The sequence below is a fragment of the Triticum urartu genome, chromosome 5 (genome assembly GCF_003073215.2).
Source record: "Triticum urartu cultivar G1812 chromosome 5, Tu2.1, whole genome shotgun sequence".
In the NCBI taxonomy this organism is placed as follows: domain Eukaryota; kingdom Viridiplantae; phylum Streptophyta; class Magnoliopsida; order Poales; family Poaceae; genus Triticum; species Triticum urartu.
Window position 1 is genome coordinate 3,869,893 of NC_053026.1, and position 17,990 is coordinate 3,887,882.

A 17,990-nucleotide genomic window follows, 5' to 3' on the forward strand; every position below is an offset into this window, starting at 1 on the left:
CCTTTGATTGTCTATGTTACCGCTTTTGCTCAGCCCCTCTTATAGCGTTGCTAGTTGCAAGTGAAGATTGGAGGCCGTTCCTTGTTGGGACATTTATTTACTTGTTGGGATAACATTATATTATCTTTCTATCTTAATGCATCTATATACTTGGTAAAGGGTGGAAGGCTCGGCCTCTCGCCTAGTGTTTTGTTCCACTCTTGCCGCCCTAGTTTCCGTCATATCGGTGTTATGTTTCTGGATTTTGCGTTCCTTACGTGGTTGGGTTATAATGGGAACCCCTTGATAGTTCGCCTTGATTAAAGCTTTTCCAGCAATGCCCAACATTGGTTTTACCATTTGCCACCTAGCCTTTTCTTTCCCTTGGGTTCTGCAGACTCAAGGGTCATCTTATTTTAGCCCCCCCCCCCCCGGGCCAGTGCTCCTCTGAGTGTTGGTCCAACTGAGCGATGTCCGGGGCTACCAGGGGCAACCCTGGGCTGGCCTACCCAACGTCTTGCTCATCTGAGTGTGCCCTGAGAACGAGTATGTGCAGCTCCTATCGGGATTTGTCGGCACATTCGGGCGGTGTTGCTGGTCTTGTTTTAACCTGTCGAAGTGTCTTGAGTAACCGAGATACCGAGTCTGATCGGAACGTCTCGGGAGGAGGTCTATTCCTTCGTTGACCGTGAGAGCTTGTCATGGGCTAAGTTGGGACTCCCCTGCAGGGATTTGAACTTTCGAAAGCCGTGCCCGTGGTTATGGGCAGATGGGAATTTGTTAATGTCCGGTTGTAGATAACTTGAACCTTAACTTAATTAAAATGAATCAACTGAGTGTGTTACCGTGATGGCCCCTTCTCGGCGGAGTCCGGGAAGTGGACACGGTGTTGGAGTAATGTTCACGCAGGTTGTTCTCTAATTTCTCGCTCGCGCTTTGCCTCCTCTTCTCGCTCTCTTTTGCGAATAAGTTAGCCACCATACTTGCTAGTCGCTTGCTGCAGCTCCTCATATATTTACCTTGCCTTTACCTATAAGCTTAAATAGTCTTGATCGCGAGGGTGCGAGATTGCTGAGTCCCTGTGGCTCACAGATTACTATTACACCAGATGCAAGGCCTGATGATTCCGCTCCAGGAGACGCGTATGAGCTCAAGTGGGAGTTCGACGAAGACTCACAACGTTACTATGTTTCCTTTCCCGATGATCAGTAGTGGTGCCCAGTTGAGGGTGATTGGGACCGTGTCGCATGTTGGGTTCTCTTTTATTTTGGCGCCGTAGTCGGGCCATGAGTGTTTGGATGATGTAATGTTATTTATGTACTTGATTGACGTGGCGAGTGTAAGCCAACTATGTTATCTCCCTTTTTATTATCATATTATATGGGATGTTGTGAAGATTGCCTAACTTGCGACATATGCCTTCAATGCGATTATGTCTCTAAGTCGTGCCTCGACACGTGGGAGCTATAGTCGCATCGAGGGTGTTACATTATATTCTGGAGACAACTAAATCATTTCATTTAAATATCTAAAAAATAACTATAAAAATCAACAGTTTCAACTAGGTTACTAGATGAAATTAAATTGCTTAGGGCATACAAATGGAATTACCGGAAACTTTTGTAGACTAGCCCGTGCGAACACACGAGTTGACGACTAGTGTTTTTTAATGGCAACTTTAGTTACGAGAGGATGATAACTTTAGTTGTGAAGCATGGCAACTTTCTGTTTTGATGACAAGCTTTATTTTTTTAAATTTGTTTTTTTCGAATGGCGACTTTAGTGTAAAAAATGTGTGGGTGGCATGCCACACGTGTGACAGTTATCGACGTCCTAAAAAAATTGCATGCACCAAGCTTCAGTGGTTTCCACCTCAAAAAACTTGGGACCTCATCGCTCGGTGCCATATTACATTTTTTTTACGGTTCATACCATATTAAACTGTATGAACCAACCAATTCACTTAACACAAGTTATTGTGAAAGATGTGCAGCATATTTGAACAAGCACTAATTCATAGAAAAATGTGCAAGTGAGATGAATGAATGTGTACCCCGTAAAAGAAGAGATGAATGAATGCGTACCAGAGCTTTTTTATTCCTTGTGTATTTTTTACAACGAACCAGGGAAAAAAGAACACGCCTAGCATCCAGATCCAAGGAATAAAGGGACCAAAGGAAAAGCGGAAAAGATAAAAAAAAGGAAAAGACATGTATTAATGATCTCTTGCATGGTAAGGCTGCAGGGGTACGCTGCATTTGCAAATATGCTAGTAGACTGCTAGTAGTAATGCTTAACACACGTTTCCATGACGTCGTAGCAGGCATGCTTGCAAACCGGCGCTCAATCAAACAATATTCTGGGACTCCAGCAGTCCGAATTGACGTCTCAAGCTGTCCGATTACCAACCTTGTGTAAGGTAATTTCCTTTATTTACTCCTAAATCTAATTCTGGTAAAGTAGTACAACAATCCATGACCTAGTTTGCTCTTAACGTTCTTCTATCAGTGAATCAATGAATACTTATGATTGCAGCATAGCATCATTGCTTGAAGCCTTGAATGGTACTATGGTAGTGTTCTTCTTGCATGTTTGTCAACATCTTCAACTTGCATCCGAGAGCTGCACCCCCGCTCTCTCCCTCACTGTAAAAATGTGACACTTGGCATTTTTGGCCCCTTTTTGAATGATAAGATTCAGCTGGGGGAGCCCTCCCCCCGGTGAAATTTCAAAAAAAAAAAACATCTTCAACTTGTACCTGATGTTTAAATTTGGCATGCGTGTTAAACATATCATGGGTGCCGGAAACTGCTCCGACCAAGCAATCAGTGACTTCTCTAAGCACATAGACGGGCAGTTGATGTGAGTGAACGCTCTGCTGGTGGCAAGCACCATCGTGATAGGAGTTATGGTTGGGATCGGTGCCTATGGTCAGCGCTACCGTCACCACCCACTGACCAGCTTCCTCTTCCTTGGTGCCACCACCTTGTTCCTGCCCATCCTCTCCTATGTTGTTTCTACCATCGGTAGTAATCAAGGTGCGGTCGCTGTTTTATCTGATGCACACATAATATCAGGGTGGTGTCAAACAAAAGGTCACATCTCATTTACCTTCATATGGGCTAGTCTTGTTCAGATTGCTAGCGTCAACACCACTGCAACAGTTGCTTGCGATGACAACAAGAAAAGCCGAAACATTGCTCCTCCTGCCGTTAACATCCTAGGAAGGGGAGGATATTATACAACGGAACAATGGTCCCTAAAAAATTTGGACCTTCCATTTGTATTACTGCTTCTTCCATTGTTTGCTCTTCTCGTTGCCAAGCTACTTGTCAAATATTATGCCTGGTACGGGGCAAGAGGGTCATTAGCATTTGGGCACAATCCTCATCTCATTGTTGCATACATGGAGCAAGTAAAAGCCGAGCTAGCAAGCGAGCATTCCCTCCCTCCACTCATAGTTACAGGAGAGGACACAACATTGGTATAGAAGGAGCCTCATGGTTATAGTCTCAAATTTTTGTCCAACCAAGCTGATGGGACAAGGATGGATAACAACAACTTAGTGATCATTGATAAAGTTTGGAGGTTGGAGGATGACATATTTCCGAGGTATTCAACCAAGCACCTAAAAGATGTATGTGTTGAGAATAGCAACTTGTATTATTTAGGAGGCCAAAGCCAACCATATATATACATACATGAGGATGCCAAAAGGCTACAGGAGAATGCCAAGAGACTGAATACAAAAGGCCAAAATACATCACTAACACCCCCCTCAAACTCATGGTGGATCCACAACACTGAGTTTGAAAAGATGAAACCCATGTTGCGCTCTAGTCTGGGCCTTCGTGAAGAAGTCTGCTAGCTGTAACTCAGAAGGCACATACTGAAGAGCAACAACATGATCCTGCACAGCAGCGCGCACATAAGAAGTATCAACGCCAATATGCTTGGTAAGCTCATACTTCACGGGATCCCGTGCAATACTGATAGCACCAGTACTATCTGACAAGATGGTGGTAGGTGTAGTAACAGAAACACCAAAATCCTCCAGTAACCATCTTAACCAAGTCACCTCTGCCGTCAGAAGAGACATAGCTCGCAACTCAGCCTCTGCACTCGAACGGGAAACTGTAGTCTATTTCTTTGTCTTCCAGGCAATGAGAGAACCACCACAAAAAACACAGTAAGCAGAAAGTGAACGGCGATCCGTAGGATCACTAGCCCACGTAGCATCCGAATAGGCCTGGAGCTGTAACGAGCTGGAGCGGGGAAAGAAGAGACGGTGAGAGATCGTGCCACGAAGATATCGTAGAACACGAAGAAGGTGACTATAGTGTACCGAAGTGGGAGAAGAAACAAACTGACTCAAGATATGAACAGGATAGGAGATATCTGGACGAGTGACGGCGAGATAGACAAGACTCCCAACAAGATGACGATAACGTGTCGGATCAGACAAGGGCTCACCATCAGAAGCGCGAAGGTGAACATTGAGCTCCATAGGAGTCTCAACAATGCGCTCATCACTAAGAGCCGCATGAGTAAGAAGATCCTGAATATACTTTTCTTAGGAAATAAAAAAGCCATCAGAGGTGGAGGAAAGCTCAATCCCAAGAAAGTAACGAAGAGGACCAAGATCGGACATAAGAAACTGCTCACTGAGACGGGCCTTGACAAAGGCAATGTACTCAGGGTCATCGCCAGTGATGATCATGTCATCAACATATAGAAGAAGAAGAGTCCGACCACGAGCTGAAAGGTGAACAAACAACGCTGGATCATGAGCACTCGCTGAAAAACTAGCGGCGGTCACCACAGAGGCAAAACACTCAAACCAGGCATGAGGGGCTTGCTTAAGGCCATAGAGAGAGCGTCGAAGACGGCATACCATGCCATTAGGAACAGAATACCCGGGTGGTGGCTGCATATAAACCTCCTCACGCAACTCACCATTAAGAAAGGCATTCTTAACATCAAGCTGAGAGACAGACCAATGGCGAATAGAAGCCACAACAGGAAGTGTGCGGATAGTGGTCATATGGGCTACAGGAGCAAAAGTCTCATCGTAATCACGACCATGCTCCTGCTGAAAGCCACGACCCACAAGACGAGCTTTGTAACGCTCAAGAGAACCATCGGAGCGAGTCTTAACTTTGTAGACCCACTTACAAGTGATGGGACGAACACCGGAAGGAAGAGAAACAAGATCCCACGTGCCGGTGCGCTCAAGAGCAGCAAGCTCCTCTGCCATCGCAAACTGCCATTCAGGATGAACAATAGCATCGCGATAAGAGGTAGGCTCAAGTACAGCTAAAAGACCATATCCACTAGGAGAATAGCGGTCAGGGGGAGGGCAAGGCCGAGCCCGAAGACCATAAGTCGGCTGGGATGAGGAGGACGACGCACCAGAAGTAGATGGCGCGTCAATAGATTTATCCACAACACGTGGACGACGAGTATAATGGAAAGGAAAGGAGGGAAGAGGTGGAATCACTGGAGGTTGGGACGAGGAATGTATCAATGATGAAGGTGGAGAAGGGGAAGGTATCAGTGATGAAGGTGGAGAAGGAGAAGATATCGGTGATGAAGGTGGAGAGTCATGCGATGAGGGAGGAGAGGAAACTGTAGGAGAGGATGGCGTAGGATCTGCAACAGCATGAATATGAATAGGAATACTAGGCACAGAGGGAGGTTTTTCAGGAAACATGAGAAAATAGATATCCTCTTCTGAAAAAGTCGAGGAGGATGGTCACGGGTAGAATGAACGAGACTCATCAAAAGTCACGTCCCGAGAAATACGCATCCGATGACCAACTGGATCCCCAATAGTGATAACCCTTATGCTCATCACTGTAGTCTAGAAAAACACACTCGACTGACTGAGCGGTCAGTTTGGTGCATTCTCATGGGGCCAGGAGAACATAGCAAACACAACCAAACAACCTAAGTGCCGAATAATCGGGAGAATGATCAAAAAGATGCTCAAAAGGAATACCACCCTGCAGAGCAGATGAAGGTTGAATGTTTATGAGATATGTGGCAGTAGAGACAGCCTCAGCCCAAAAATGAGGCGGAAGAGAGGCGGCAATCATCATCGCACGAGCTGTCTCAAGAAGGTGACGATGTTTGCGCTCAGCCACGCCATTTTGAGCATGAGCACCAGGACAAGAGAACTGAGCAATAGTACCCTGCTCGGCAAGAAAACCACGCAACATTTTAGAGATATACTCGCCAGCAGAATCAGCACGGAACACATGGATATGTGTAGAGAACTGAGTGTGAACCATGGCAGCAAAACGCTTATAAATAGTGAGAACCTCACTACGAGAAGACATAAAGTAAAGCTAAGTGTAGCGGGAGAAATCATCTATAAAAATAATATAGTATTGATGACCCCCTTTGAAAGCGAAGGGAGCCGGGCCCCATACATCTGAATGTACTAAATCAAAAGGGCGCTGAGACACTGACTCACTAGTAGGATAAGGTAACTGAATCTGTTTACCCAACCTACAACCCTGACAGTGTAAGGAGACATCTCCTGAGACAGGCCCCAGAAGACCACGACGAACTAAAGATGATAGTCGAGAACCACAAAGGTGACCAAGTCGATGATACCACTGCTGGAAGGAGCTGACAGCTGAAACGGCGAAGGCAGATGTACTGGCGGGTGTGGTGGCAGTGGAAGGAACATGAAGCCAGTCTAACTCCCAAAGTCCCTGAGAATCACGGCGGCGAGGGCCAGCTCCAACCATAGCCTTCGTGTGACGATCTTGGATTGTGCAAGAATCAACATCAAGAATGACACGACAACCAGAATCAGTAAGCTGACTCGCGGAAAATAGATTCATGGTAAGGCGAGGAACATGAGAAACATCTGGAACATAAAAGGAAGAAGTGGAAAGAGTCCCTCGACTAGCCACAGGAAGAGAAGTACCATCTGCTGTAAGAACATTAATAGGAAGATCAAGAGATCTAAGAGAGGACAAGATAGAAGAATCGGAAGACATATAAAATGAAGCTCCAGAATCCAGAACCCATTGGGATGTACCTGACTGTGTAGATGGTGTCCGCTCAGCACTGGAAGCACCAATCATAGAGCCTACAGTACCCGTCGAAGAACCTGAAGCGGCAAGTAGACGCTTAAGCTTCACAATATCCTGCTCAGTCAAGGAGACAGTAGATGACGTCAATGAAGAAGCACGAGTCCCAGAAGAAGAATTGCGCTCCCTGTTACACATATCACGCTTCTTCTTGAAGCAATCAGACTCGGGGTGACCATCCCTGTTGCAGTAGCCGCGATGAGTACAAGGACGAGAGCGACCCTCATGAGAGCGACCCTCACTACTAGGAGTGGGCAGTAGCGATGGGGCATTGGTGCGAGAAATCACTGATGGAGCAGCAGTTCGAGCAGCAAACACAGAGGGAACCTGAAGCAAACCAGCACCACGGAGCCGAGTCTCCTCAGCATGAAGCTCAGCAAGTACCTCAGAAATAGGAACACGACCGCGAGCAAACAACTGAGCACGTCGAGGCTCAAACTCTCCACGGAGCCGTGACAGAAACTCATAGACACGCTGAAACTTCAAGTCGGACCTCACAGTCTGGCAACACGCATAAGTGCCACAAACAGCAGTGCGAAGGTTGTCAAGCTGGCGCCAGATAGCAGAACTTTGAGTGTAGAACTCATCAATAGTGGAGTCTCCCTGCTGAAGAGCATGCTCCTGACGTACCACAGACAAGTAGAGAGCATCACCAGAGGGCTGTTACCGCTGACGAAGACGAGTCCACATCTCAAACACAGTACTGAGGCCCATAAACTCAGATGCAAACTGTGGTAAAACACTGGAAGTAAGGACAGCCGCAACACAAGCATCATCATCACACCACTGAGTATAAGCAGTAAGATCATCACGATAAATGGAAAGAGCATCCGAATAAACCGCGACCTGCTAGTCATAAGCAGCGACCGCATCATCAGCAGCAACCCGGGCTGCAGCCCTATCATCATCAGAAGCATCTGCGCCAAGATCCGGTGGAGGTGGCGGTGGAATAGGAGCCACAGAAGGAACTGGACGCTGAGGACAAGGAACCTCGCCGGAAAGAACTCCCCATAAACGAAGGCCATGCATGTGAATGCGCATAAAGGTAGCAAAATCAGCATAGTTAGCACCATCAAAGATCGGGAGCGGCTACAGGTCAATCGACTGAGCGTACAATGTGGTCAGTCGATTAGTTCCAAAGAAGAAAACAAAAGAACAAAGCAGAAAATTGACTGACCCAAAACTAGGGTCAGTCGATCAGCCCAGGAAACCGAGAAACAAATCCATCAGTGGAAAAACTTCTGTTAGAGCCATCTGCCTTTTTTCCAGCCCGAAACTAAAACGGGCCTGAACCCTCTAAGAAACCAAACCCACAACACTCAAAACAACTGGTCTTCTTCCTTCCTCCTCCTTTCCCGATCAGCAACACAGCCACCGCCATGAATGGAACAAGAAAGATCAGATGCGCTCATGTACTTGTGATGTCTCCATAGATCTTCTTCCTTCCTGCCTCTTTCTCCTCCGATCCCCCAAAATTCTACAACACCAGAACACAAATGGATGAAGTTTCAGATCCAATCCAAAGCTCAGAAATATCTAAAGGAAAAGCAAAAGGAAAAAAGGAAGGAAACTGCAGCATTAGTGACGTCCTACCATTTTATCATCTTTGTGTCATGATGTGTGATGTACAACTTGAATATCATAGTATATTTTTCATGTCAATAATTTTCATGTCTGAATTTGTACTACAGGTAATGGAAGAACACCTACCTAAAGGCAGAGTCCAGAAAAAAACTACTGCATGAATGAAAAAATGTCCATATTACAAAGGTCTAAGCTTGTACTACATCTTGGCTTGTAATAGTTGTACTATGATTTGTTCAACTATAGTCAATGGCAGAACACCGCCCTAAAAGAAGATTAAAAAAATAACATAGAAACTTAATTTGCATATTCATACAACTGGACTTGCACTTGTAGCCAAATAGCAACATGCTAGAACTGTAGTACTGTGGAATTAGCATTCATGCATACTTGCAGAGAGATAACCACACCATTTAAAGCTGGTTCTACTAAAATTGCTAAAGTAGAATTACAAGCATAACACCTCCCTGGAAGCAGAATTTTAGAGATCAATATAGGAACTAAATTTGCAAAGTCAGAGAAATATACTAGCATTCCTTGTTCAAAAGCAAGTACTACTAGCATGGAAACGTAGGGACAGACAAAAAATAATTTAGGATGTACTAGTAGAAGTTTTTTATTCTAAATGCCATGAGTGCAATTTTGTTCAGGATGTAATTTAAATACTGCAAAAATTGTCGCAAAATTATTCTTGTCATGTCATGAACATTTAGTTGTTTACATGATGTTTCATGATGTGACATGTACAACTTGAATTTGTACTACAGCTAAAGGCAGAACACCTCCCTAAAGGCGGAATTCATAAATAGACCTACTGCATGAATGAAATAAATTTGCATAAATCAATGGGCTAAGCGTGTACTTGCTCTGTCGAATAGCAACATCAAAAAGAACTATAGAACAAGCATGCATGCATATTTACAAAAAAACATAAGCATAACATGCATGTTCGCCCTGCTGGTACTATAATTTGTTAAACTACTGTCAATGGCAGAACACCACCATAAATGCAGATTTCAAAAAAACAAAAACATAGAAACTAAACTTGCACATCCATAGAACTAGACTTGCACTTGTTGCAAAATAGCAAAATGCTACAATAAGTATAAAAAATTGCATGTTGAAAATACTAAACTTGCACACATTTTTCAAATGCAACTTTTATTATAACCATAGTGATACATACATGAATTTTTTGTGTTCTTATGGGAAGTAGATACATTTATATCTACAAAAGAAATCAAGCTATATGGAATACAAAGAACCTCATTACATTCATCAATATAACTCAAAAAATGCATGAATTGATCTATATCAACTATTTTAGATCATGCAAGAAAGTCAACCTATAAAAAATTGATTAATACAACTAGAAACAAAAGACAAACTAGACATGAGATTGGGACCAAGCCCTAAAATACACAAAGCTTCATAATAGCCTTGATTACACAAAAGAAATGCAGTGGCTAAGTAAGCACATACAGATAGATTGATATCTACAAGAAAATAAAGGTATAAAGAAATGATTAATAGAACTTACCATCCACCTGAAGCAATCCTCATCAAGCACAACATTAAACACTTCGGGGACTACTTCAGGGACCACAAATGGGGGGCACGGAGCACCCGGAGAACGCCATACGGGGCAAACCATAGCTACACAGGAAAAAAAATAAAAAGCTAAAATAAAAAGGGAAATTTATCTAATTAGCCAACAGGGGATAAGAAAAATTGAACAACCTAGAGTAACTATAAAACATAAAAAAACATTTTAATTATAGTACAGACTATAATGGACATGAAAAAGAAAAATCAAGAATTAATTCCTACTACATCCATATATCTTCAAAAAAGTCAAGAAACTTCCTATAATTCATGATCATGAAACTAAACTTGCATAATCATGAAACTAAACTTCCTATAGAAATTGCATAATTATGAAACTAAACTTGCAAACATTACTCAATAGTAAAAGTGGAATTATACCATACAGATAAACAAAAAATTCATATCTTATAATAGCACATCAGCATGCTATTACTGCAAAGATTCAAGAAACAAAAACGTACATCGCTAAAAAGCTTGAATACTGAACTCATGCATCACTAAGCATTATCACTTAACTATAAAATCAGAGGCATTTGTTATGAACATAACAATCTCAATAGCACAGTGATTACTGCAAATGTTCAAGTAACAAAAAATGCACCACTAAAGAACTTGAAAAACAGTACTAATGCAGTATTAGGCATACACTTAACTGTATATCTGTTATATTAAATTTGCACACACAGTACTAAAGCAGATAAAACTATAAACCTAAAAAGTCTACGTAAATTAATGAAGCAGACTAAAGCAAATATAAAAGGGGAGTTTAACGGCATACATCAGACTATGAAAAGAACAAAAATACTACAAATACAGACATGCTATACAATCATCGGTATACTAACAAGAAGTCTGAACAAACATACCTTTATATACAGAAACCAAAACTACAAAGCATCGGCATACTAAAAAAGCTAAGAAATAAGGATAGTTAAAAACCTAATATCACATAACCTAGAAAATAGCATTAGATTAGCAATATACACACAAAAGATTTGACCTTTCTACCAAAAGATAAACCAAATAACCCTTAACAAACACAAACTAGAGCAAATCGGAAGAAGCCCTAACCAGTCAAAGATTAGAGCAAATCTAAACACTACAAAAACAGCCTAATCGAAGCATGATAGACAAAGAACCCTAAACACACTAATCTGAATAAACCCTAACCAGACAAAAAATAGGGCAAATCTGAAGAATACAAAAACCATGGACGAGTGATGATAAACAAGAACCTTAACCATCTACTCATTCTACAACAAAAACAAAAGAACCTAACCTTGCAAACATTGGAGCAAATCTGAAGAACAGAGAAACACACTACAACAAACCCAAACCATACTACTCTTACTAGCAACAAAATACAATACAGAAAGAAGATTCAAGAAAAAGAAAAATACCTGGGAAAGAGCAGATACACCAACAGCAGATCCCTGAACCATGGAAATCTTCAAGATGCAAATCCTAAAAACACAACAGCAAGAGAAATATAAAAAAGAAGCACCTTAGACTGTTCAGAAACCAGAGCAGATCTAACATGAGCTAAGATGAAGAGACAATAGAGGAGGTACCCTAGCTCTACGGAGGAAGAGCAGAGGACACTGACGGAGACGAGAGACTGAACACTACTAGGGAAAAGCCTACTAGGAGCGAGGGTTTTGGGCCTCTCAGTAGCGCGGGCACCGGCGCTACTAATAAGGCACTATAGCTAACGTATAGCAGTAGCGCCGGTTGTCCCACGCTACTGCTATACATGAATAGCTGTAGCGCTCTTTGGGAAAGGGCGCTACTGATATTATCTGCAGCGCTGTTTGCTGGGACGCGCTACTGACAATGCGGCGCTACTGCTAAATTTCCCCCCTCGCTACTACTAGTTTATTTATTAGTTTTTTTCCTGGATATTTGTTTTGTATTTGTTTTGTATTTGAATAGGCTAAATACAATAATCTTTAGCTTATCATACACATACAAATGTAATCATAGCATATACATACAATTAGTCTCATCAAATCATGTCATCATCATAATCATCATTCAACACAAAGTGGTCTCTCGTCATCATATCAAAAACAGCGATACAAGTCTCGAATGATATGCAAATACATCGCCATCCATCTAAACAATGATATACGCGAGAAGAGCTATCACTTTGAGAACATGAGTTCGTATCCCTCTTTTGCATTAGCGTGAACCTCTAAACTAACTATTGCCTGTCGCTCGGAAACCGGAAGGGCCTAACACTCCGGCCACTTGTCGTATATATACTCCTGGCATAGCACTTCTTCGCCATCTATGATCTATGCACCTGCATCATCACATGAGTCGACGATATGCAACATATATAGTTGAGCAACAGAAAGAGACAGACTTGGCAAAAATAAAAACAACATATCATAAGCATAAATAACAAAGTTCATCGTGCCCCAAAATGCCCTAACTAGAGTGATTTTCGCTAGTCAAGGAGGAGGACGGTTTAATTACATCACAAATAAAGTTTCACCGTGCATAACTCAAAGTTTTGTCATATAGAAAGTATGGACTAAACGGACACATTGTCATATATCGACAATCACTCCAACATGTCGTTCCATCCATCCAAGTCAGGGAGATAGTCCCCGAGCCTAGTGAAAGGCTTCAGGTCGAGACGCTGAGAGGCTATCCATGTTCGGACGTCTTCCCGCGACATTTGTCCTTCTCCGTAGAACATCCCTGTTTTTCTGACGACCTCCTTCATGATGATTTGGGCAAGTTCGCGCTGGATGTTATAGAACTCAGCTCGAAGTCGATGATCCTCGATATCTCCTATGTCCTTTGCCCATTGCAGAATATGGGCATCGCCAGAAGAAGGTGCCATGCGAAGGTTCTGGTGATCCCGTCTGTACTCCAGCATGTGGTGTAGGACATAGAATCCATCATTAAGAGAATCGTCCGGTTGCTGGATGCAGCAGAAGTTGGTCTTATGGCCGAAGGCGACCCTACCGCCCCTCATCTTCTTGTCCCTGACCTCTCCACCCAGTGATTGGTAGTGATACATAGCACTGTCAAGAACATCCTTGATGTGGGTGTAATCCTTTTTGTGAATGTTCTTCAACGTGTCCAAGTAAAGAGCGTGGGAGAATCGGGGGTAGAGGATGATGAGGACGGCGCGCCCGCCGCTGCGCAAAATAAGTCCTCAAATTAATTGGCCTCCACCGTGCAAATGAATGATTGAAATCGAAGGAAGGATAGCAGCGCGGATGACTTACACGGGATGATAAGGCACGAGAATCGCCCCCTTGTCCTTATTGGTGACCATGAAACTGACGATGTAATCCCTCGCGTATTCACGGTGATTTGCGCAGACTCCCAAGAAGCCCTCATGCATGTAGTACGGGTCAGTGACACAGATATGAGATATCTGCTCAACCCCGATGATGTAGTTCATGTGCAAGGCATAAAGGAGGACAAATGTAAAATCCAGCTTCTTCACGTGAAACATGTCGAATATGTAATTGAATCGGAGGAAGAACTTATCCGCGGGGAAGCTGTCGACGTACGACATTTGCCGCGGAACGTTAACCACTTAGACTTTTTTTTGGCATCTTCGGCCTCGCAAGCCTCCTTGAATATTTGGAACTGCTCTTCCGTGATTGTCGGATTATCCTTTACAATCTCGGAGTAGGGTTCCTTCTTGTCGATGATCCTTGCTTTCACTCGATTTTTCCAGGCAGCCAACGCGTCGCTAAACTTGGTCATGGCGTGTTTGTTTATCTTCTTCATTACCGGGTCCTCATCTGGATCTTTATAATCCTTCTCATTCCGGCCCGGGAACAAGAATATCTAGTCAAACTTCTTTAGGAGGGAGCTCCTCATATTTTCTATCTTATGTAGTTTCTCATCGTTGATGGTGGCGGCTGTCCGTACGATGCAGCCTATTTGATTGCCGTAGCATCGACGCACTTCCTCGGGCGCCGTTGGCTCAAAATTGCCGTCGTCCACTTCCGTGACCACCACTCTGAAGGAAATATGCCCTAGAGGCAATAATAAAGTTATTATTTATTTCCTTATATCATGATAAAAGTTTATTATTCATGCTAGAATTGTATTAACCGGAAACATAATACATGTGTGAATACATAGACAAACAGAGTGTCACTAGTATGCCTCTACTTGACTAGCTCGTTAATCAAAGATGGTTATGTTTCCTAACCATGGACAAAGAGTTGTTATTTGATTAACGAGATCACATCATTAGTTGAATGATCTGATTGACATGACCCATTCCATTAGCTTAGCACCCGATCGTTTAGTATGTTGCTATTGCTTTCTTCATGACTTATACATGTTCCTATGACTATGAGATTATGCAACTCCCGTTTGCCAGAGGAACACTTTATGTGCTATCAAACGTCACAACGTAAATGGGTGATTATAAAGGAGCTCTACAGGTGTCTCCAAAGGTACATGTTGGGTTGGCGTATTTCAAGATTAGGATTTGTCACTCCGATTGTCGGAGAGGTATCTCTGGGCCCTCTCGGTAATGCACATCACTTAAGCCTTGCAAGCATTGCAACTAATGAGTTAGTTGTGGGATGATGTATTACAGAACGAGTAAAGAGACTTGCCGGTAATGAGATTGAACTAGGTATAGGATACCGACGATCGAATCTCGGGCAAGTAACATACCGATGACAAAGGGAACAACGTATGTTGTTATGCGGTCTGACCGATAAAAGATCTTCGTAGAATATGTAGGAGCCAATATGAGCATCCAGGTTCCGCTATTGGTTATTGACCGGAGACGTGTCTCGGTCATGTCTACATTGTTCTCGAACCCGTAGGGTCCGCACGCTTAAGGTTACGATGACAGTTATATTATGAGTTTATGCATTTTGATGTACCGAAGGTTGTTCGGAGTCCCGGATGTGATCACGGACATGACGAGGAGTCTCGAAATGGTCGAGACATAAAGATTGATATATTGGAAGCCTATGTTTGGATATCGGAAGTGTTCCGGGTGAAATCGGGATTTTACCGGAGTACCGGGAGGTTACCGGAACCCCCCAGGAGGTATATGGGCCTTAGTGGGCCTTAGTGGAAGAGAGGAGAGGTGGCCAGAGATGGGCCGCTTGCCCCTCCCCCCCTTGGTCCAAATAGGACAAGGAGAGGGGGCCGACCCCCCTTCCTCCTCTCTCTCCTCTTTTCCCCCCTCCGCGAATCCTATTCCAACTAGGAAAGGGGGGAGTCCTACTCCCGGAGGGAGTAGGACTCCTCCTGGCGCGCCCTATGATGGCCGGCCGGCCCCCCTCCCTTGAGCCTTTATATACGGAGGCAGAGGCACCCCCTAGAGACACAAGTTGATCCACGTGATCATATTCTTAGCCGTGTGCGGTGCCCCCTTCCACCATAGTCCTCGATAATATTGTAGCGGTGCTTAGGCGAAGCCCTGCGACAGTAGTACATCAAGATCGTCACCATGCCGTTGTGCTGACGGAACTCTTCCCCGACACTTTGCTGGATCGAAGTCCGGGGATCGTCATCAAGCTGAACGTGTGCTAGAACTCGGAGGTGCCGTAGTTTCGGTGCTTGATCGGTCGGGCCGTGAAGACGTACGACTACATCAACCAAGTTAACGCTTCCGTTGTCAATCTACAAGGGTACGTAGATCACACTCTCCCCCTCTCGTTGCTATGCATCACCATGATCTTGCGTGTGCGTAGGAAATTTTTTGAAATTACTACGAAACCCAACACACTGTAGTAGTCCTGAGTTTGTTAGGAACCCGTTGTCTCTTTGCTTTCGGTTCTACACCGGCTCCGCTCCCCGAGGCAGCGCCGGTCTCAGTCTCAGTGCCGGTCTCGATGCCGGTCTGAGTCTGAGCGCCGGTCTCAGTCTCAGCACCGGTCTACGTGTCGGTCTCAGTCCCCGATGCCACCGGTGGGCCCAGCAATAACATCGGTTGATCATCGGTAAGGCTAAAAAATTCGTCTGCCGCCCGGTAGGCGTCGTCGCAATCACCAGAACCCTGTCCTTCATCGTTGCTAGCCATGTTTCCTATGATTAAATCTAGTCAATTAATTCTAGACCTAATAAAATGAATAATGACATAAAAAAGGCCTATTGTTTTGCAGGAATGTTGACTCCTTCCTGGTGCGGCAAATCACGGGCACTCGATATGTCCTAGTTTGTAGCACAAGTCATGCCGAAATTCACGGAAAATTTCGGAATGAGCTTTGCTAAAAAGTGGACAAATCAAGAACCTGAAATTTGCCGGAAAAGAAATGAATCAACATTCCGGCAAAACATAGGCCACTAAGCATCATTCCCTGCAAACAGTGTCCAAATATACACGAGCAACCACATGTCCAAATTTCACAAGCTAATTCAAAAACAAAGTGTAGAAGAAAATTCATTTAACTACTAATAGAACAAAATTCAGTTAACTTTAGTGCTCTATAATGATGAAAGGAAAAAAAATTCAGTTAACTACTAATTTCATTCATTTAGGTTATTCATTTAACATCACCTAATTAACCTACTATACCAATACTACTAGCAGCACTACTAACCTAATTAACCTAGCAAAACTCTAGTGCCCTAACTGAAAAACATCTAATTAACATCTATTTTTTTTCTCTAAAATACAGAGAGAGATGAGTGAGGGGGAGGGGTGGGGGACTTACAGAGAGGGGAGAGACGGTGGCGGGGAGGTGCTCGATGACGGAGGCAGGGGCGGAGAGGGCGGGCTCGGGCACGGGCAAGGGCGGTCCTGGGCGGGCTCGGGCGGCGGTGAGGTGGAGGGCGCCGACGGTGACATGGAGGGCGGCCTTGGGCGGCGGATGTGAGGCTGACGGCGGCCTCGGGCGGCGGCGGTGAGGCTGAGGGCGGCCTCGGGCGGCGGCGGTGAGGAGACGGCGGCGAGGGCGAGGGACGATTTGGGGAAGAATTGGTGGCCGGGGGGCGGGGTGGGGGGAAACCGTTGTTTAAGTGAAACGTAACGGTAGCGCATTTCCGGAAACGCGCTATAGCTAAGTTAGCTATAGCGCGTTTACTGAAACCTGCTACTGCTATTACTTTCTCCTTTTTTCCCTTTTTTCACTTTATTTTATTTCCGTTAGCAGCAGCGCTTTACACGTAAGGGCGCTGTAGCTAAGGAGATTAGCAGTAGCGATGGGCCATTATACGCGCTACTGCTAGGTTGGGCTAGCCATGTGCGCCCAGTTCAAACGTAGCAGCAGCGCTTTTCGCTAGTACGCGCTACTGCTAAAGTCATAGCAGTAGCGCGGTTTATTTACGCTCGCTGCTACTAAGTAGCAGCGGTGCTTGATTTTGTACAGCGCTACTGGTAAAATTCTGTGTATAGGCTTTTCCCTAGTAGTAGAAGCGGCGAGGGGAAAGTGGCTGGCAGGTTGCTAGAAGCGAGGAGATAAGACAGCAGAGCCGACGCTCGGCATCCCCCACCGGTCTGGGCTGCCAGCCTGTGTAAACGGGCCAAAGATAACGGGCACCCGCGAGGGATAACGAGCCCAAGAGCAGTTTCGACTGACCCAAAACAACATTCAGTCGATTCCACCTGGCCCAACTGCGAAACAGAAAATGCATAAAACATCAAAAATCTAAAAGCAACATCCAACGACCAGAAAATCGACTGAACCTAAATTAAAAAGTCAACTGACTGAAATGTAGCTAAAGTGTCAAAGATCACTGGACAGCGTGGAACGGTGACATAGCCCA

The 17,990-nt window shown here is 44.3% G+C and overlaps 1 pseudogene; it reads left to right on the forward strand.

Moving 5' to 3' along the window:
• Nucleotides 1-2,494: 2,494 nt before the first annotated feature.
• The window catches only part of LOC125555561, a 42,623-nt pseudogene continuing 27,127 nt past the window's right edge, over nucleotides 2,495-17,990 (forward strand).